Genomic DNA, 22,390 nt, shown 5'->3' with positions numbered 1-22,390 from the left:
AGGTCATCCCTCAGTTTTCTAAATTATAGTGAATACATGCCCAGAGCCATCAAAGGCTGTTCGTATGACAAGCCATTCAACCCTGGAATAATTTTCATGAACCTCCTTTGAACCCTCTCCAGTTTCAGCACATCCTTTATAAGATAAAGGGCACAAAACTGCTCACAATACTCCATTTACATCGGTGGTGCGCAAGTGGAATAGGTCAAAGGCTTTAAGTTCCTTGGGGTCAATATCACAAATGACCCGACTTGGTCCAACCAAGCAGAGTCCATTGCCAAGAAGGCCCACCAGCACCTTTACTTCCTGAGAAAGCTACAGAAATTTGGTCTGTCCCCTAAAACCCTCACTAATTTTTATAGATGCTCTGTAGAAAGCATTCGTTTAGGGTGCATCACAACCTGGTATGGAAGTTGCCCTGTCCAAGACCAGAAGAAGCTGCAGAAGATCGTGAACACAGCCCAGCACATCACACAAATCAATCTTCCGTCCTTGGACTCACTTTACACCGCACGCTGTCGGAGCAGTGCTGCCAGGATAATCAAGGACACGACCCACCCAGCCAACACACTTTTCGTCCCTCTTCCCTCCGGGAGAAGGCTCAGGAACTTGAAGACTCCTACGGCCAGATTTGGGAACAGCTTCTTTCCAACTGTGATAAGACTGCGGAACAGATCCTGACCCGGATCTGGGTCGTACCCTCCAAATATCCGGACCTGCCTCTTGGTTTTGTGCACTACCTTACTTTCCCTTTTCTATTTTCTATTTATGATTTGTAATTTAAATTTTTAATATTTACTATCGATTTGTACTCCAGGGAGCGCAAAGTGCAGAATCAAATATTACTGTGATGACTGTACGCTCCAGTATCAATTGTTTGGCAACAATAATAAATGAGGCCTCACCAGTGCTTTATAAAGTCTCAGCGTTATACCCTTGTTTTTTATATTCTAGTCCTCTTAAAATGAATGCTAACATTGCATTTGCCTTCCCTACCACAGACTCAACCTCCAAATTAACCTGCAGGGAATCCTGCACAAGGACTCCCAAGTCCCTTTGCACTCAATTTTTCGTATTTTCTCTCCATTTAGAAAATAGTCAACCCTTCATTTCTTCTACCAAAGCGCATAAACATACATTTCCCGACACTGTATTCCATTTGCCATTTCTTTGCCCATTCTCCTAATCTGTTTAAGTCCTTCTGTAGCCTCTCTACTTCTTCAAAACAACTGGCCCCTCCACTTACCTTCATATCATCTGCAAACTTTGCAATAAAGCCATTAATTCCACCATCTAAGTCACTGACATAATGTAAAAAGAATCGGTCCCAACACAGACGCCTGTGAAATACCACTAGTCACCGGCAGCCAGCTAGAAAAGGCCCCCTTTATTCCCACTCTTTGCCTCCTGCCTATCAGCCATTGCTTGATCCATGCTAGAATCTTTCCTGTAATATCATGGGCTCGTACCTTGTTAAGCAGTCTTACGTGTGGCACCTTGTCAAAGTCCTTCTGAAAATCCAAGTACACATCAATTGATTCTCCTTTGTCTATCCTGCTTGTTATTTCTTCAAAGAATTCCAACAGAATTGTCAGGCAAGATTTTCCCTTGAGGAGACCATGTTGACTCTTGCCTATTTTATCATGTGCCTTCAAGTAACCTGAGACCTCATGCTTAATAATCAACTCCAACATCTTCCCAACCACTGAGGTCAGACTAACTGGCCTATAGTTTCCTTATATTCTGTCACTCTCCCTTCTTAAACAGTGGAGCAATATTTGCAATTTTCCAGTCTTCTAGAACCATTCCAGAATCTAGTGATTCTTGAATGATCATAACTAATGCCTCCGCGATCTCTTCAGTCACCTCTTTATCTGGTCCAAGTGACTTTATCTACCTTCAGACCTTTCATATTGCCAAGAACCTTCTCTCTAGTTATGGTAATTTCACACACTTCTTGCCCTCTGAGACCTGGAATTTCTACCATACTGCTAGAGTCTTAAGACTGATGAAAAATACTAATTCTGTTTATCCATTGTTCATTGTCCCCTATTACTACTCTCCAGTATCGTTTTCCAGAGATCCGATATCCATTCTCGCCTCTCTTTTACACTTCATGTATCTGAAGAAACTTCTGGTATCCTCTTTAATTTTACTGGCTAGCTTAGTTTCGTATTCCATCTTTGACTTCTTCATGGCTTTTTTTTAAGTTGCCTTCTATTGGTTTTTAAAAGGTTCCCAATCCTCAAACTGTGTACTAATCTTTGCTCTATTTTCTGCCCTCTCTTTGGCTCTAATGTTGGCTTTGACTTCTCTTGTTAGCCACGGTTGTGTCATCTTTCCTTATAAATACTTCTTCCTCTTTGGAATGTATATATCCTGTGCCTTCCAAATTGCTTCCAGGAACTCCAGCTATTGCTGGTCTGCTGTCATCCCTGCCAGTGCTGTTTTCCAATCAATTCTGGACAGCTTCCCTCTCATGCATCTGTAATTCCCTTTACTCCACTGTAATACTAATACATCTGACTTTAGTTTCTCCTTCTCAAATTTCAGGGTGAATTTGATCATATTAAGATCACTTTCCCCAAAAGGTTCATCAACCTTAAGCTCTCTAATCAATTCTGATTCATTGCACAACACCCAATCCAGAACAGCTGATCCTCTAGTGGGCTCAACCACAAGCTGCTCTAAAAAAAAGTCATCTCACAGGCACTCTAGAAATTCCACAGAACCATAGAACACTACAGCACAGAAAACAGGCCATTCAGCCCTTCTAGTCCTTCAACTTTATTCTGCTAGTCCCACTGACCTGCACCCAGTCCATAACCCTCCAGACCTCTCCCATCCATGTATCTATCCAGTTCATTCTTAAGAGTGAGCCCACATTTACCACGTCAGATGGCAGCTCGTTCTGCACTCCCACCACTCTCCAAGTGAAGAAGTTCCCCCTAATGTTCCCCCTAAACCTTTCCCCTTTCATCCTAAAGCCATGTCCTCTCGTATTTATCTCTCCTAATCTAAGTGGAAAGAGCCTACTCGCATTTACTCTGTCTATACCCCTCATAATTTTGTAAAACTCTATCAAATCCCCCCTCATTCTTCTACGCTCCAAGGAATAAAGTCTTAACCTGTTCAATCTTCCCCTGTAACTCAACTCCTGAAGACCCGGCAACATCCTAGTAAATCTTCTTTGCACTCTTTCAATCTTACTGATATCCTTCCTCCAGTTAGGTGACCAGAACTGCACACAATACTCCAAATCTGGCCTCACCAATGTCTTATACAACCTCACCATAACATCCCAACTCCTATATTCAATACTTCGATTTATGAATGCCAAGATGCCAAAAGCCTTCTTTACAACCCTGTCTACCTGTGATGCCACTTTCAGGAAATTATATATCTGAACTCCCTGATCTCTTTGTTCCTCCGCACTCCTCAATGCCCTACCATTTACTGTGTATGTCCTACCTTGACTTGCCCTTCCAAAATGCAACACCCCACACATCTGCATTAAATTCCATCTGCCATTTTCTGGCCCATTTTTCCAGTTGGTCCAGATCCCTCTGCAAGCTTTGAACGTCTTCCTCGTTGTCCACAAGGTCTCCAATCTTAGTGTCATCAACAAACTTGCTGATCCAGTTTACCACATTATCATCTAGGTCATTGATATAGACAATAAACAACAATGATCCCACCACAGATCCCTGCGGCACACCACCAGTCACAGGCCTCCAGTCTGAGAAGCAATCATCCACTACCACTCTGTCTTCTCCCACACAGTCAATTTCAAATCCAGTTTCCAACCACTCCATGGATACCTCATGTCTGAACCTTCTGAACTAACCTCCCATGTGGTCCCCTTCCTGTAATCCAGCACCAACCTGATTTTCCCAATCTACCTGCTTATTGAAGTCCCCCATGACATTGCCCTTTTGGCATGCATTTTAATCTCCCGTTGTAATTTGTAGACCACATCTTTCCTACTGTATGGGGGCTGTATACAAGTCCCATCAGGGTCTTTTTACCCTTGCAGTTCCTTAGTTCTATTCACAATGATTCAACACCTTCCAACCCTATGCCACCTCTTTCTAATGATCTGATTTCATTTTTTACCAACAGAGCAATGCTGCCCCCTCTCCCTTGCTATCTTTTGGATACAATGTCTATCCTTGGACATTAAGCTCCCAGCTGTAATTTTTCCACCATGATTCAGTGATGCCTATAACATCATACCTGCCAGTTTACAACTGTGCCGCAAGTTCATCTACCTTTTTCTGCATACTGCGTCCATTCAAGTATAACACCTTCAGCCCTGCATTCATCACCCTTCGAGATTTTGTCCACTTTTTATGTTGCAACTCATCCCGTTGACTGCAATTACGCCCTATCAATAGCCTTTCCTCACTATACATTCCCATCTTCAACCCTCCTCTTCTTCACGGACACCCCGCTCTGGTCTTCTGCCTGCTCTGGATCTCTTTATTGCCAACTGCCGACGGGACATCAACCGTCTCGACCACCGCACCTTGTCCCCATTCCAACCTCACTCCTTCAGAACGCTCTGCTCTCCACTCCCTCTGCACTAATCCTAACCTTATTATTAAACCCGCCGATGAGGGGGGTGCTGTTGTAGTCTGGCGTAATGACCTCTACCTTGCCGAGGCACAGCGACAACTCGCGGATACCTCCTCTTATTTACCCCTCGATCGTGACCCCACTAAGGAGCACCAGGCCATTGTCTCCCACACCATCACCGACTTTATCCGCTCAGGGGATCTCTCATCCACTGCTACCAACCTTATAGTTCCCACACCTCGCACTTCCCATTTCTACCTTCTACCCAAGATCCACAAACCTGCATGTCCCGGCCGACCTATTGTCTCAGCTTGCTCCTGCCCCACCGAACTCATTTCTGCATACCTCGACACGGTTTTATCCCCCCTTGTTCAATCCCTTCCTACCCACGTTCGTGACACTTCTCACGCTCTTAAACTTTTCGATAATTTTAAGTTCCCTGGCCTCCACCGCTTTATTTTCACCATGGATGTCCAGTCCCTATATACTTCCATCCCCCATCAGGAAGGTCTCAAAGTTCTACGCTTCTTTTTGGATTCCAGACCTGATCAGTCCCCCTCTACCACCACTCTGATCCGTCTAGTGGAATTAGTCCTTACTCTTAATAATTTCTCCTTTGGCTCCTCCCACTTCCTCCAAACTAAAGGTGTAGCTATGGGCACTTGTATGGGTCCTAGCTATGCCTGCCTTTTTGTTGGCTTTGTGGAACAATCTATGTTCTGTGCCTATTCTGGTATCTGTCCCCCACTTCTCCTTCACTACATCGACGACTGCATTGGCACTGCTTCCTGCACGCATGCAGAGCTCGTTGACTTTATTAACTTTGCCTCCAACTTTCACCCTGTCCTCAAGTTTACCTGGTCCATTTCCGACACCTCCCTCCCCTTTCTAGATCTTGCTGTCTCTGTCTCTGGAGACAGCTTATCCACTGATGTCTACTATAAGCCTACTGACTCTCACAGCTATCTGGACTATTCCTCTTCTTACCCTGTCCCTTGCAAAAACGCCATCCCCTTCTCGCAATTCCTCCGTCTCCGCTGCATCTGCTCTCAGGATGAGGCTTTTCATTCTAGGATGAGGGAGATGTCCTCCTTTTTTAAAGAAAGGGGCTTCCCTTCCTCCACTATCAACTCTGCTCTTAAATGCATCTCCCCCATTTCACATACACCTGCTCTCACTCCAACCACCCACCACCCCACTAGGAATAGGGTTCGCCTGGTCCTCACCTACCACCCCACCAGCCTCCGGGTCCAACATATTATTCTCCGTAACTTCCGCCACCTCCAACGGGATCCCACCACTAAGCACATCTTTCCCTCCCCCCACCTCTGCTTTCCGCAGGGATCGCTCCCTACGCGACTCCCTTGTCCATTCGTCCCCCCCATCCCTCCCCACTGATCTCCCTCCTGGCACTTATCCGTGTAAGCGGAACAAGTGCTACACATGCCCTTACACTTCCTCCCTTACCACCATTCAGGGCCCCAGACAGTCCTTCCAGGTGAGGTAACACTTCACCTGTGAGTCGGCTGGGGTGATATACTGCGTCCGGTGCTCCCGATGTGGGCTTTTATATATTGGCGAGACCTGACGCAGACTGGGAGACTGCTTTGCTGAACACCTACGCTCTGTCCGCCAGAGAAAGCAGGATCTCCCAGTGGCCACACATTTTAATTCCACATCCCATTCTCATTCTGACATGTCTATCCATGGGCTCCTCTACTGTAAAGATGAAGCCACACTCAGGTTGCAGGAACAACACCTTATATTCTGTCTGGGTAGCCTCCAACTTGATGGCATGAACATCAACTTCTCTAACTTCTGCTAATGCCCCACCTCCCCCTCGTACCCCATCTGTTACTTATTTTTATACACACATTCTTTCTCTCACTCTCCTTTTTCTCCCTCTGTCCCTCTGAATATACCCCTTGCCCATCCTCTGGGTTCCCCCCACCCCTCCTTGTCTTTCTTCCCGGACCTCCTGTCCCATGATCCTCTCATATCCCTTTTGCCAATCACCTGTCCAGCTCTTGGCTCCATCCCTCCCCCTCCTGTCTTCTCCTATCATTTTGGATCTCCCCCTCCCTCTCCAACTTTCAAATCTCTTACTCACTCTTCCTTCAGTTAGTCCTGACAAAGGGTCTCTGCCTGAAACGTCGACTGCACCTCTTCCTAGAGATGCTGCCTGGCCTGCTGTGTTCACCAGCAACTTTGATGTGTGTTGCTCACTACACATTGCCTCTGTTTGTAAACCAGCTACCTCATCTTCAGCACTATTCTCTCTTCTGCCTTTGCTACAATACTTCTTGCATTGAAATATAGGCAGTTCAAGATACTAGTCGTACCATGCTCAACCTTTTGATTCCTGACTTTGTCTGAGGTCTTACCTACATCTGCCTCCACATCCTCTCCACTAACTGTTCTGGCACTCTAGTTCCCATCCCCCTGCAATTCTAGTTTCGACCCCACGAAGCAATCTTAACATACCTTCCCGCAAGGATATTAGCTCCCCTCCAGTTCAGGTGCAAGTCATCCCTTCTGTACAGGTCCCACCTTCCCTGGAAGGGAACCCAATGATCCAAAAATCTTATGCCCTCTCTCCTACATCAACTCCTTATCCAAGTATTAACCTGTCAAAAAGAGCATATTTCAGGCAAAATGCACTAACTTCACAGGATGAGGAATGAAGCAATGCAAAACGACCTTATGAAAGCAAGAAGTCTGGTTTTCATGTACCATCCTGAAAGATGCAATTGATGTTAATTAAAAGATTACAGTAGAAAATTTAAGTAGGATTAAGAAAAATGAGTTTCATTGTAGCTCTCCAAGAAAAAAAAAGTCACCTGAAAGCAACCTAATTTCTACCTTTGAGGGAAGCAAAGGTGGAAATTGCAATAGCAATTTCTAGTTCTATTCTAGATCCTATGAACCTGTTTGATATTTACACATCTCAAATTTTGGTTGTAGTGTATTTAATATTTAAGTAATATCTGAGTAATATTTTAAATATATTGTTTGATTAAGTTCTTGTTATTTAAATAATTCATTACAGGTTATGTTGTATGCAAAAGTACGTGAATGGCATGTCCTCACATCACCACATCAGTAGTGTGCATCTCGCTAAAGTAAACACGTTATCCCCGGGCTCTCGTCTTTTACTTTCAAGAACTTTTATATTTTGGATTTACAAACCATAACAGTGGTGACATGGAAGATATAAACTAACCCAAGACGACTACGTAGCGGTTGATGTGCAACTAGGTGTTAAGAGTTTTTTTTAAAAATGCACAGCATGAAACCATTGAGCTTACAAAAAAGTGCAGCATGTGCTCCTTCAGGAAGGGACAGAGATTGTTGAGTTTAAAAAATATACAGAAAATGGGCGAATTCACAGGTTCATGAACAATGAGTATTGGGTGATAATCATAAATTATAACAAAGCAGAAATGGTTGGCTACAGTGGAAAGACAGATGTGTTTAATTGCATAAGAGATAACTGGACATTGTAAGCTAAGCGAATTGAGCAATATTTTAAAGTAAACAAAATGGCCAATGGAAAGACAGTGCCAATTTTGCTGAGTGCAAAAGTTAAAAAATATATATAGCTTGCTTAGAAGTTTGACTGCTCCAACAAAAACAGCCGGAATGAGCTTTGCTGATATTGTGAAAGTAATTCAGCAACATTTAGAATTCAGACGATTGTTGATTGCAGAACGCCTTAGGTTTCATAAGCGGAAGGGGAATCTATTTCAGCATGCATGGATGAACTGAAGAGATTGTCTGAACATTGCCAGTTCAGTGATGGACTTCACAATGCACTGAGGGATCGATTCATTTGTGGAATCTTACAAGAAAGCATTCAAAGCAATCTTACAAGAACTGATCCTAACTGAAGTACTATTCACATTTATAAGAGCAGTTGAAATCACTGTCAATAGAAAAGGCATGCAGGGATGCAACTGAGTTGCAGTCAGGAATGAAAGTGAGCATGAACAAAACTGCAATGTCTAAACAGAAACCAGTGTGGCCAAACAAATTGTGTTATCAATGTGGCAGGGGCTCATGTACACCAGACCAATGCAGATTTAAAGGCAAAATTTTCAGAAAATGCAACAAAGTAAAACACACACAAATAGCATGTTTGGCAGACAAACATAAATGGACTGCACAGGGAAGAGAAAAAATATTTTTAAAAATCAAGTTGCAGTTTCAAAAACAGCACTAATCTGCATGCTGTTGATGAAAAGTCTTATAATGATGAGAGTGAAAGAGGATTGCGTAGCCATGAGATTTACAATGTGAAAACTAACAACAGACAAGTAATATGGCTTACACCAGAAGTGAATGGCAAACTAATTAAAAAGGAATTGGACACTGCCTTGCAACAGACACAAAACACTGGAGGAACTCAGCAGGCCAGGCTGAAACGTCAACTGTATTCTTTTCCTGGATGCTGCCTGGCCTGCTGAGTTCCTCCAGCATCTTGTGTATTGCTCGGGTTTCCAGCATCTGTAGATTTTCTCTTGTTTGCGATTGGACACTGTCTTGGCAGTCTCAGTCATTCCATAAAATTGAGTTTGAAAGGCATTTCTAAAATACTGAACTAAAGCCTGTAGACATCCAAAGAACTTAGACTGGATAAAAGATCGTTCCCATGGGTTTAACATTTGTAACAATAAAATACAACAAGCCACACTGGGCTTGTATATGGTAAATAAACAGGAGGGCCAACATTGTTGGGGTGTGATTGGCTAAGACAACTACAACTTGATTGGAGATCCACCATCATTTGCATACCACTTCTGCTGTAATAGAGTCAACTGAAAGTGAACTTAGAAAGGCACTGGACGATCCCACAGCAGTGTTCAAGACTGGCATTGGACAACTCAAACACATCAAGGGTAAAATAATGTTAAATGAAAATGCCACACTCAAGTTTTACAAAGTCAGTCTGGTTTCGTGTACCATCCATGGTAAAGCAGCCAGTCAGCTAGATCACATGGAGGCTGAAGGAATTCTTTCCAAGGCTGAGTAGAGCCATGGGCAACACCAGTGGTCCCAGTAGCCAAGAAAAATATGTCAGTCAGGATCTGTGGTGATTTTAAGGTCACTATTGTTACGTAACCAGCAACAATGAATAGTAATCGTTACAGGTTATATAAAAACAACCAAACATTTATTAAACACGTATAAACGATAAGGGAAAAAAAACAAAGGAAAACTTTAACCGGAGGTTAGCAGGTACACAGCCGTTCACCAACTTCACTCAGCTCTGGTTCTTAAAGCGTTAAATGCGAAAACAGTTCTTAAAGCGATAGTCAGATATAGTTCTTAAAGCGATAACTTCGGAAGTCCAACAGTTTTACGCATTCAATTGGGGGAGACTTCTCTGGAGAAGGATTTCTTCACAGACGCACCTTTACTGCTGGTTCTGTCCACAGGATTCCCGATGCCGAAAATAAACAGTTTAAATCAACTGACCTTAAATTCCTTTAGAGAGAGAGAGCACCTTTTTGCATGAACTCATTGCCCTTTTGCAAAAGTTATCTCAATGCAGGTTCTCCCCAACGAAGATTCAGAAAGGTCGATTCTTTATTAAACTTGCCAAACAATGCCGGTTTCTCTCGATCCTTCACTTCGACGAATTCTTCACACTCCCTTCAAAACTGTCAGAATTGAGTAAATTGGCACTTCCAGCCACAAATTTCCAGTCCAATAATACAATATCTTGTAAGAGAACGCACCTTCCGTTTTAAAAATGAAACTGCGTCACAAAAACGAACACGCAACAGAAACGGAGGCACAACACGTTCTACCTGGAAGTCTACAAACTCAAAAGCTAACTGCGTCATCTGGGTCGGCCCTTATATAGTCACGGGGCACATGTCATCACGTGACCTCACATCGGCGGGAAAATCACATCAGGTGACCTCCAAAAGACCATTACATCATTCTCACAAAAAAACCAGATCTCCTTGAGCATGTAACACTATCAAACAAGAAATGATAGTAGATCAATATCCACTGCCCAGGAAAGAGCATATCATTGCAAACTTTTCTGGAGGAAAACACTTCAGCAAAGTAGACTTAGATGAGGCCTACCTGCAGTTGGAGATGGAAGAAGAGTCCATAATAGGGTTATTTTTGGAGTAACGACTGCACCTGCATTCTGACAGAAAACTACAGACGAGGTGCTAGAAGGTTGTCCAGGCACGCAGTGTTACCTGAGTGACATCATTTTTACTGGTAAAGATAACATGGAACATTGCCGAAATCTCAAGAGTGTTAAAAACAGAAGATTACAGACTCAGAGCATGACGCAACAAGTGTTTTTTTTAAAATGAAGCGTCACTTACTGTGGTCACAGCATTGATGTACAAGTATACTGAGAAAATTCAGGCAGCGGTGGATTCCCCAAGGCCAAAGGACATGTCAAAGTTGTGGTCCTTTTTAGGATTTGTCAATTACTACAACAGGTTCCTGCCAAACCTGGCTTCTGTGCTCCACCCCTTGAACTCATTATTACAGATCAGAAGGAAATGTCAATGGACAGTGTGAGGTGGCTATCAAAAATGTAAAGGAAATTATGATGGCAGACATTGTACTCACGTATTATGATCCACATCATCTAGTGAAGCTTGCCTGTGACACCTCACCTTATGGTATAGGTGTAGTCATGTCACATGTTATGAGTGGTGGAAGTGAACACCCTAGAGCTTTTGTGTCACATTCCCTTACTGCTGCAGAGAAAAATTACGCACAGATTAACAGAGAGGCCTTGAGTCTGGATTGGGGTGCAAAACAGTTCAACCAGAATCTGTATGGGAGAGGGTTATCCTCATAACTAATCAAACACTAGTATCCATTTTCAATCCATAGAAGCAGCACAAATACAGAAATAGGTTTCGTTTCTTTGGGGACAGAACTACAAGCTCAAATTCAGGAGGACAACTAACCATGGAAAAGCTGATGAATTGTCCTGTTTACCCTTAGAAAAGGAAGTAGCTGAAGAATTTACAAAGGAGGACACACCTGTTGATATATTTTCCCCAAATGCAAATCGAAAGTCTCCCTATTACGGCAGATGATCCAAAGAGAAACTAGAAAAGACTCCACGTTGTCTCAGGTCTATATGGCAACCCAAAATGGCTGGAATATGCAACAGTAAACCCTCTTCACCCATCTGTACCAGCACTGGGACGAACTTGCACTTGATGGAAGTTGTCTTTTTTTTAATTATTTTTTTATTTTTATTTGGATAAGGAATTCACAAATATCATGTACTTTTTCACACATATAACCTTTTCCATTTTTTTATATGTATAAAACTATAATTATTTATACATTCTTAAGTACACATTGAGATGATATAAAAAGAAATTAGACACTTAAATAGATAATTATGTACTGTGGTGATTCTAATCTATTAGGCTAAGTAATGGTATTAGTTGTTCAGAAAAATGGTAATAATAGTTTCCATATAACTCTTCTGGACCATTTCCACTGGTCCAAAATGTTGTATATAAGCCTATGTAACAACCATTGTAGGTGTTTATATCCTAATTTGTTCATGCTTGCTCCTGCCCGCAGACATAATTATCCAATCCCTATGTACTTATTTACTTAATTTTTCCATTTTTTATCCCTTTCCCAAATCTTTCCCTTTACTTGTGTTAATTCTCTATTTTCCAAAAGAAAACAAAAAAAAGACATTTAGACTAGGGGTGCTTACGTTAGCAATGTTACTGTGTTGATGAGAAGAGCAATATAAATCATTAGGAGAGTCATCTAAAGTCTGCTCGCATTGGGGTTATATATACAATACATTTATTCCAGACTTGATAAAATTTTTCTTTTTGAATTCTCAGGGAATAAGTCAACTTTTCCATTTTAAATATTTCCAAGATAATTTCGTGCCAATCTTCTAATGTAGGTGGTATTGAATTTAGCCACTTTCTAGTGATTGATTTCTTACTTGCCGCTAAGAGGGCCTGCAGCAACTTTATATCTTCCTTCTGTTCAAGAAACAATACATGCCCCAAATAGAGCGTCTCAAAGTTCAGAGGTATCTGGGACCTAAGTACCTTAACTAATGTTCTATGAATATCTTCCCAATATAGACTTAATTTAGGGCAATCCCAGAAAATATGAAAATGATTTGCCTCCTTGGAGCCGCACCTTCTCCAACACGTCACGTTTGTATCTTTATATTTTTCCTGATATGGGGTCTTGAAGTATCTTATAATGTTTTTCCAACAATGTTCTCTCCAAGTCAAAGAATTAGTTGAGGACCATTGAAAGCTGCAGATTTTCCCCCAAGCCTCCTCTGAAAGTACCAACCCCGCTTTTTTCTCCCACTTCTCTTTAATATACAGTGTATTTACATTTTTAGCATGGGAGAGTGCATTATATACTCGAGAAACTGATTTACTAGGTATTGAACTGCAAGCTGAGTTCAGAATCTTGAAAAATTCTAATTCTACTGTTGATAGGTCTGTATATCTACAACTCTGGTTAACATAGTTTCGTACTTGAAGGTACCTAAAAAAGTCATTATGTTCTAGGCCATGTTTGTCCTGCAGGATTTAGAAACTTTGCAATACTCTGTTATCTATAAATGAGAGGTAGGTTGTAAGACCTTTCTTTATCCATAACTCAAATCTTTTATCTCCTCTGTTGGGAAGGAATTCGGTATCATATGCACACCATCTAAAGAGTTTTAACATGTTACTAATTCCACATGAATTAACCACCTTCTGCCATACTTTTAATGTAAGATTTATCCAAGCGTTTTTAAATTTTTCCAACTGGGTCATCAATCCTTTGTCAGCTATTGAGGCCTGAAGAGGAAAACTGTCAACTAATCCAAATTCTATTTCCTTCCATCTAGCCTTATATTCCCTATTACACCAATATAACAGAGGGGTTATCTGTGAGGCATAAAAATAATTTCTCAGGCAAGGAAGAACCATACCTCCTCCTTCCTTCCCTAACTGTAAGGTGTTATATCGAATGCTAGGTTTCTTTCCTTGCCAAATGAAGCGGGAAATCCATTTGTCCCATTCCCTGAATTGATTATCATCCACCTCCACCGGTAAAGTACGGAAAAGATACAATAACCGAGGAAGAATATTCATTTTTATAGTATTCATCCTCGAATTTAAACTTAAAAAGGGGATATGATTCCATCTATGCATATCTGCTTTTATCTCTGAGATTAATGGTCCATAATTTACCTGTGACAGTGTTGAAAGATCCTTCGGCAGGGTTATTCCTAAATATTTTAATGATTTAGCTTCCCACTTAAGATCGTATGTATCCTGCAACTTTTTGGATGGTGTATAATTTAGGGACATAACCTGAGTTTTCTTTACATTTATTTTATAACCTGATATTTTCCCAAAGTCATCCAACAGTGCAAACAATCCTATAGATGATTTTTCTGGTTCAGTCAGATAGACCAAAACATCATCTGCGAATAACGCCACTTTCTGTTCAATCCCTGCCACCTTGATACCTTTTACAATTTCGCTCTGTCTTATTAGTTGGGCAAGCGGTTCAATATACAGCGCAAAAAGGAGAGGAGAAATTGGGCATCCCTGTCTAGTGCCTCTCTCTAAGATGAAGGAGTCAGAGAGGTCCCCATTTATCTTAATTCGGGCTGTAGGGCTGTCATATAGAGTCTGAATTACTTTAATAAACTTTTCTTGAAAGCTGAATGTTCCTAACACTCTGTATAGGAATGCCCAACTAACCGAATCAAAAGCTTTCTCAGCGTCCAATCCTACTACCATTGTCTCTGTCTCATTCTTATTAACCTGTTCTAATATGTGCAGAGTTCTCCTTATGTTGCCCTGTGTTTGTCTTTGTTGAATAAATCCAGTCTGGTCTAAATGGATTAGGCCAGGTAAAAGCTTTTCCAATCTGCGCGCTAATATAGATGTAAATAGTTTGTAATCTAAATTAAGAACACTAATTGGCCGATAGTTGCCACATTCTAGTTTATCTTTACCCTCTTTCGGAATAACTGAAATAATCGCTTCTCTCCAGGAAGGTGGAGTTTCTCCTCTCTGCAAGATCCAATTAAAGGTGTTAAGTAGTAATGGGGCTAACTGTGTCTTCAGGGACTTGTACCACTCTGAGGTAAACCCATCAGAACCCGGGGACTTTCCAGCCTTTAACCTAGAGATGGCCACGTTCAGTTCTTTGACAGTTACTGGTTCTAATAAACTTTCATTTTGTAAATCTGTAAGTTTAGGTAGATCTAAAAAATTCAATACACTGTCTATATAGGGCTCATTGGGGGCCCGGGGTTGGGAGTACAGCTCTCGGTAATACGTTTCAAAACTCTCTTGAATTTTCCCTATTGCACTCTCCACAAGCTTTGTCTTTAGATTCTTTATTTTATGAATTGTATTGTCTGCTTGTTGTTTTCATAATTTATATGCTAATAATCTAGCTGATTTACCTCCTACTTCATAATTCTTTTGTCTCAGGTAAAGAAAATTTCTTTGAGTTTCCAACGTATAAATATCATAAATTTCACTTTGCAATTTCCTAATTTCCTGTTTTCGATTTGAATTACTTTTGTTGCTATCTACAACTTGAAGTTGTTTTAATTTTCCTTGAAGGTCTGCTAATTTTTGTGCATTGATTTTTTTCATGTGAGTGGTAATGGAAATAATTTTCCCTCTCAGTACAGCTTTCATATACCATAAGATCAGTGGTGATGTTTCTCCCGTGTCATTAAGGTCTAGATATTCTTTGATTTCTCCCCTTAATCTCTCCATTACTTACGGGTTATTGAGTATATGTGAGTTTAGCCTCCATAGTGTTTTCCTCATTTTCCTTTCCAGGATTAGAGACATAGAGACTGGGCTATGATTCGACAGATCAATTGTTGCAATATTACAGTTTTTTATCCTGAGTCTATCTGTATTAAAGATAAAGAAATAGTCTATCCTTGAATAGGCTGAATGAAGGAAAGAGTAATGTGTATAATCTTCACTAGTAGGGTGTAATTCCCTCCAGACATCTATAATTCCCAACTCCTCCATCAATGAATTCATTTTCCGAGTCAGAGGTTTATTCTGAGTAACTGTTCTTGAAGAACCAAATACAGGATTTAATCTAATATTAAAATCCCCTCCACAAATTACTACCCCTTGAGAACTGACCATTAGGTCAAAAATGTGTCTATAAAATGACCATTCACAACCTGGAGGAGCATAAACATTCAGCAATGTTATTTCTGTACCTTCTATTTTTCCTGTGATTTTTACAAACCGTCCTTCTTTGTCTTTAGTCTCTGAAATATGTTCATAATTAAGAGTACTTGATAGTAAAGGAGCTAACCCTCTTTTGTGACTCAAGTTATATGATGAATAAAATACATGCTTAAAGCCCATTCTTTTTAATTTTCCATGTTCAGATTGGCTCATATGTGTTTCCTGGAGGAAAGCTATTTGTGCCCTCTCTTTTTTCAATTTAGACATAATCTTATTTCTTTTAATTGGATTCAAAACCCCATTAACATTATAGGAAATTATTTTTACCAATTCAGTTTGCATTTTTCTCTAGTAGAAAAAAAACTCTCCTTTTCTAACCAAACAGTAAGCAATCCCTTCTCAACAGTAAACCAAGACATATAACCACACCCTGGACATTTTTGAAGGTGTAACATTTGAAAATTTTTCCCGACTTCCCACAGTGAGGCCTGAGCACCAACCTGCCTCAGTTCAGAGGGATAACCTCTATCTTCACCATGTTAGAGGGCCCTCAGCAGCTTGAATAATCATAGAGAATTTTCTCCTATCTATGTCTCGACCAAATTGCTATCATTCAAATTATTCCGCCTAGTTTATTTTCAGTTACCAGTTTTCATTTTACCTTTAAGTCCGATTTACCTTTTCAGTCATTTCTCTTAATTAATCTGTATTCTCTGTACATTCGCGTTTGAATATTTGCAGCTTTTCCTTGTAGTTTGACACTCTGGTTCGAGTGGAGCGTCCTTGCCCCACTAATTGCCACGACTTCTGCCGAATCCTCTCCAGTAGCGACTCTGGTTGGGTGATAACTTTAATAGGTAGTCCCCGGTCCGCCAGGTCCGACGTTGCCTCCTCCACCGTAGCGTAAGTTTTTGTCCCTCCGTCGTAAAAGACTCTCAACCGAGCTGGATACAGGGTCTGGAATCTGATGTTGTTTTCCTTCAGGACTCTCCGTGTTTCCGTATATTCCTTCCGTCTGGCAAGAATCCCCGGTGCGTAGTCGTGGTCTAAACTGATTTTGCAGTTGTTCCACATGAAACCTTTCTTTTGCCATGCCCGTTTAAGCACCTCTTCCTTCGTTCTGTAACTGAGAAATCTGACCAGAATCAATCTGGGCTGGGCACCTGCTGGAGGCTGTGGTGCCAACGCGTGGTGAGCTCTTTCTATCTGTAGGTCTTTTGCGGCCGGTATATCAAGGTTCTCTCTAAGCAGCTTCTCTATGAAGGGAATCATCAATCCAGGTTTACCTTCGGTTCCTTCGGGAACTCCGTAGATCCTCACATTTTCCCTTCTCGAGCGGCCTTCTTGATCTATTAGTTTCCACTGGAGCTGGTCTTGCAGCTTCAGCATTTCTGCTATCACTTCCTCGGCGTTTTGTAGCTTCTCTTCAATTCCAACAATCCTCGCTTCGGCTTCGTCTATCCGCGAGTTAGTTTTTACTATTTCTCCTTTAATATCTTCCAGCTGTTTGTTGTTATCTTGTCGGAACTCGCGAATCTCTCCGAGAATCAAAGACAGAGTCATCGATTCCCCCTCATTACCTCCGTCCTGGCTTGCCGTCGGGGAGCTAGGCCCGTCGCCTTGCTGCGTCTCTTTATGTTTATCAGCCTTCGGAGCGGACTTTTTAATCTTGTTCTTAGACATCATCCTTGCTCCTTTTATTAATATAGTTATGCAATATTAAGTATTTGTCTAAATTCGATTTTGGGGCAGTTTACCTTCTTTTTTGTCGAGAGACCTTTTCCTTACGCCGCCATTCCCTTGATGACCCGGAAGTCCAATGGAAGTTGTCTTATGTGGGGATTGAGAGTTGTTGTACCATCCAAGGTGAGAGCTAAAGTGTTGGAGGAGCCACACACCTGTCATCTAGGTGTGGTCAAAATGAAAGCACTGGCTCAAAGCTGTGTCTGGTGGCCTGGAATAGATCATCAGATCAAGCAACTTGCCATGCAGTGTTTGTGATACCAAAACTTCCAGAAGATGCCAAGGGCAGCACATCTCCATCCCTGGCAATGGTCTGCACTGTACTGGCAGAGGATTCATGTGGACTTTGCTGGATCAATCACGGGCACAAATTTCTTGGTAATAGTGGACACAGCTACAAAGAGGCCAGAAGTGTTTCCAATAGCCTCGCACACAGTTAAGAAGCCTCTTCTCAAGAATTAGTGTTCCAGAACACTTAGTCAGTGACAATGGACCACAGTTTGTTGTAGAGCAGTTTAGGCATTCCAGAAAATGAATGAAATAAGACATATATCTGCACCGTACCATCCAGTTACAAATGGCTTGGCAGAAAGGGTTGCCCAGAGTCTAAAAAATGCACCGCAAGTAATGTCAGCAGAACACACTACATTAACACCAAATCAGAAGCTTGTCAATTTCCTCCTTGCATATCTCAATGCAGCAAATTCCACAACCAACAACTCACCTGTTGTTCTATTCCTGGGCCATCCTTTGTGCTCAAGCTTGGATCTCTTCAAGCCAATCACAGGAGAATGCAGGACAAACAGCTGAGACAAACTGAGGGCTCATCAAACAGGGAAGTTTGACATTTCACTCCTGGACAGGGAGTCCTGGTGAGGGACTACAGAGGTGACAAAAAGTGTGTACTCTGAATGAATGAGAGCAGTACTGGACCACTCTCCTAAACAGTGAAGATTGCATCTAAAATCATCTGGAGACAACAAATCGATCAGTTGAGAGCAGAATCAATTGTTAGAGAAGAAAAGTGGCCAGAACTGTCAGACCCACTTCCTGCAGTCCAAAATCAACTCCTACAACCAGATGCCAAGAGCAGCACCCCTCCATCCCTGGCAATGGCCTGCACTGCCCTGGCAGAGGATTCACCTGGATTTTGCTGGATCAGTCATGGGTACAAATATCACAGACCCCAGAACCTGAGATTGTTTCACAGACATAATCTCACCTGCCAAGCAAAATGATCCCCCTCATCAGGAAAGATATTATTCCACCAAGGTAAGAAAGCCTCCACAGCGATTAAATCTTTAGGCCTCAATGGGACAATTTAAAATTTACTATGCTGTGGATAGTGGTTGTATTATATAGTTGTGCCTGCGTGTGCATGTGCATTAATATGCATTCTATATTGAGTATATTGAGCTTATAGCTAAAGCAGGGAGGAATGTTGTGTATTTAATATTTCAGTAATATTGTAAATATTTGATTAAGCATTCTTGTTCACTTAAGTAATTCATTATGGGTTATTTGTGAAAGTATGTGAATGGCATACATCATCATGCCACCACGTCAAATGTCTGTCCACTAAAGTAAAAACAAAATTATGACATGTTATCCGCAGGCTCCTGTTTTTATTTCTCTTTTAATTACTTTTACGTTTTGGACATACAAAACTTAACATTGGTGTCTTGAATATTCCCAAATTTAGCACTACGACTGATTTCCTTTCCTAAGGCTTCCTGTTTCTCTAGCTATTCCATTAAGATGCTCCTGAAACTTAGTACAGGCTTCCCCCGCTTTTTGAAAGTTCGCTTTACGAAACCTCACTGTTACGAAAGACCTACATTAGTACCCTGTTTCCACTTTCAGAAGGTGTTTTCACTGTTACAAAGAAAGGCAGCGCGCGCCCCGAGCAGCCGCTCTGCTCCGGATTCGGAATGGCATTGCTTGAACATTTTGCATTGAGCAGCCGTTAGCAAGATGAGTTCTAAGGTGTTGGAAAAGCCTGAAAGAGTAAGGGTGTTACACAGTGTAAAACTAGACATAATTAAGCGTTTCGATCGTGGTGAACTAAGCAAGGACAAAGTGAGTTTGGCTTGTGGAAGTTGACAAAGATGATGTTGAAGAGGTTTTGGCATCCCATGACCAAGAACTGATAGATGAAGAGCTGATGCAATTGGAAGAGGAAAGGATAACAATCGAAACTGAATGCATCAGCGAACGGACCGAAAGTGAAGTCGTCAAGAAACTGAACGGGAAGCAACTGAGTGAGATTTTCACTGCAATGATAAAGTACGACTTTAATTTTGAAAGGATACGTAGGTTTAGGGGATATTTGCAGGATGGTTTGAGTGCTTACAAAGAACTGTGTGATAGAAAATTGTGCGAGGCTCTGCAGTCAAGCAAGCCTTCCACATCAGCCACAGCAGACAACAAACCTCGACCTTCGACATCGAGGCGGACAGAGATAGAAGATGACTTGCCTGCCCTAATAGAAACAGACGATGACGAGATGACACCCCAGTGTCCCACCACCCCAACCCCCAGGCCACGGACAGATACTGATTCGCAGAGAATGCAGCGGTAGCCAGGAGGCACATAGCACATCTTTAAGAAAAAAGCCGAAATAAACATGCTAATTAATTAGGTGCCGCCTGACGCGTAATTGTCGGCCAAGATCAGAGACGACGCAATCGGAAATCGGCACTGATCTGGGCCGACAAGTACGTGTCAGGCGGCACCTAATTAATTATCATGTTTGTTTTGGCTTTTTCTTAAAGATGTGCTGTGTGCCTCCCGGCTACCGCTGCACCCCTGCATGCTTCACGGTTTGGTATTGGTTGGTGGCCCGGAGGGTGGGGGCCACTGCACCACCCCAACCTGCAACAACTCAGTCTAACACACCATCATCAGTGTGCTGGGCGCTGTCCTGATTCTGGTAAGTGATAGTACACTGTGCATACATTATTTCTACTTTATATAGGCTGTGTATTTTTACGTGCCATTTGGTATGATTTGGCAGCTTCATAGCTTAAAGGTTACCGGAGAGCGCTTGCGCTGTGTTTTTGCCGATGACGCTTGCATGAGATTTTCACTACGGAGAACAGTGCAGTAATGATTGTGGGAAAAGTATTTCTACTTTATATAGGCTGTGTATTTATCATATCATTCCTGCTTTTACTATATGTTACTGCTGTTTTAGGTTTTGTGTGTTATTTGGCATGATTTGGTAGGTTATTTTTGGGTCTGCGAATGCTCACAAAATTTTCCCATATAAATAAACGGTAATTGCTTCTTCGCTTTACGACGTTTTGGCTTACGAACCGTTTCATAGGAACGATCTACCTTCAGATGGCGGGGGAAACCTGTATGTGGCAAAAAACTATTCAGTCTGTACTTGTGATTCCAACAAACTCTCTCACATTATATTTAGATCTATCATCTTATTCCTCTATTGCAAAACCCAGAATCCATTTGCATGCTATTCTCCTGAAATTATCATTGTGACTGCTACCACATACTCAGAGATCTTCCTGACTTTTTAACAATCATTTTCATTCTAATTTTAATGAGTAACAAATATAAAGATCTTATTGTATCTACACATTCAAAGCTCTTCAATCTTAAAAAGCTCCAGTAGATGACCCCTTGGTTTTTATTCCTATGGAAGAGACAATCTGCTTGAATTCCTCAAATATTTATGTATCTGTAAATATTTTGGCCGGCTGGTGTTGAGGTGGCATCAGCACTGGACTTCAAGGTGGATGGTCCCAAGTTCGTATCCAGCTGGATCCCAACCTGGGGAGCAGCAGTATCTGTGTGGAAGAAAGGCCTACTTCCATATCTTGCCACCAAAATCCTATAGACAACTACACTCTCCACAGGGTTGCCATGAGTTGATGACAACTCAACAGCATTCAGCAACAAATATTGTCATATCACCTTTGGTAATTCTATTCTATTCATTTAATATAGAGAATAGAATACTGCACAGATACAGTACTGTGCAAAAGACTTAGCCACATATATATAGTTAGGGTGCCTAAGACTTCTGCACAGTACTGTATTTTTATGTACTGCACTGTATAGCTGCCACAAAAAAAAAACAAATTTAATGACATACGTGAGTGATATGAACCTGATTCTGATGTGGGTCTCTATTGTGGACTGAGAATGTGAAGAGGGCAGGGAGAGGGGAAATCATGGTTGGGAAAAGGCAAAGGGAGGGGGGAGGGAGTGGAAAGCACCATAAGGACATTCTGAAATGATTAATAAACCAATTGTTTAGAATCAAATGACCTCACTGGGTGTCTCAGGGCCGGGTGTGTCTGCACCCTCATCACCCCCTGCCCGGCACTCCTCCACTGCCAGCTATCCCACACCTCTCCCGCAGAGCTCCATCCTCACCATTCCTAACTACTTGGCTTTCTACTGAAACATGCTGGCTCATGAAACTTTCAATCACAAAACTTTGCAAATACCTTTCTATATTTGCTCAACTACAGACATTTGGAACTGTAGCTGCTGAGTTCAGGATATTTAATTAAAGAGACAATGCATTTTCTCTCTATCAGAAATAACACATCTGCTATTCTGAAGTTCTTTATTCCTGTGCTTGAGCTTAATCTTATTATACCACCTCAATGTCCTTAGTAAATGCATTATACATCACATTTACTAATGTTAAATATAATTTTGCACTTAATTAACCAACATTATTACCAGTTTAACACCATTCTACATTCTGGTTGTACTGCCATCTGTTACATATTTATTTTGGAATAAACCCAAAAATATTAACTTTAAAATCATATGGTTTATTGAAAAATCACAAGGTGGTAAGACTACTC

General features: G+C 41.5%; 1 protein-coding gene across 1 annotated transcript in view; it reads right to left on the bottom strand.

The window, feature by feature from the left end:
* Positions 1-22,390, bottom strand: part of LOC140211554 (adenomatous polyposis coli protein-like) — a 188,189-nt gene that overhangs the window by 148,992 nt on the left and 16,807 nt on the right.

Source organism: Mobula birostris, chromosome 17, assembly GCF_030028105.1.
Source record: "Mobula birostris isolate sMobBir1 chromosome 17, sMobBir1.hap1, whole genome shotgun sequence".
Taxonomy (NCBI): domain Eukaryota; kingdom Metazoa; phylum Chordata; class Chondrichthyes; order Myliobatiformes; family Myliobatidae; genus Mobula; species Mobula birostris.
The sequence above is the reverse complement of the archived record's forward strand: the minus strand, read 5'-3'. Positions and strand labels throughout refer to the sequence as shown.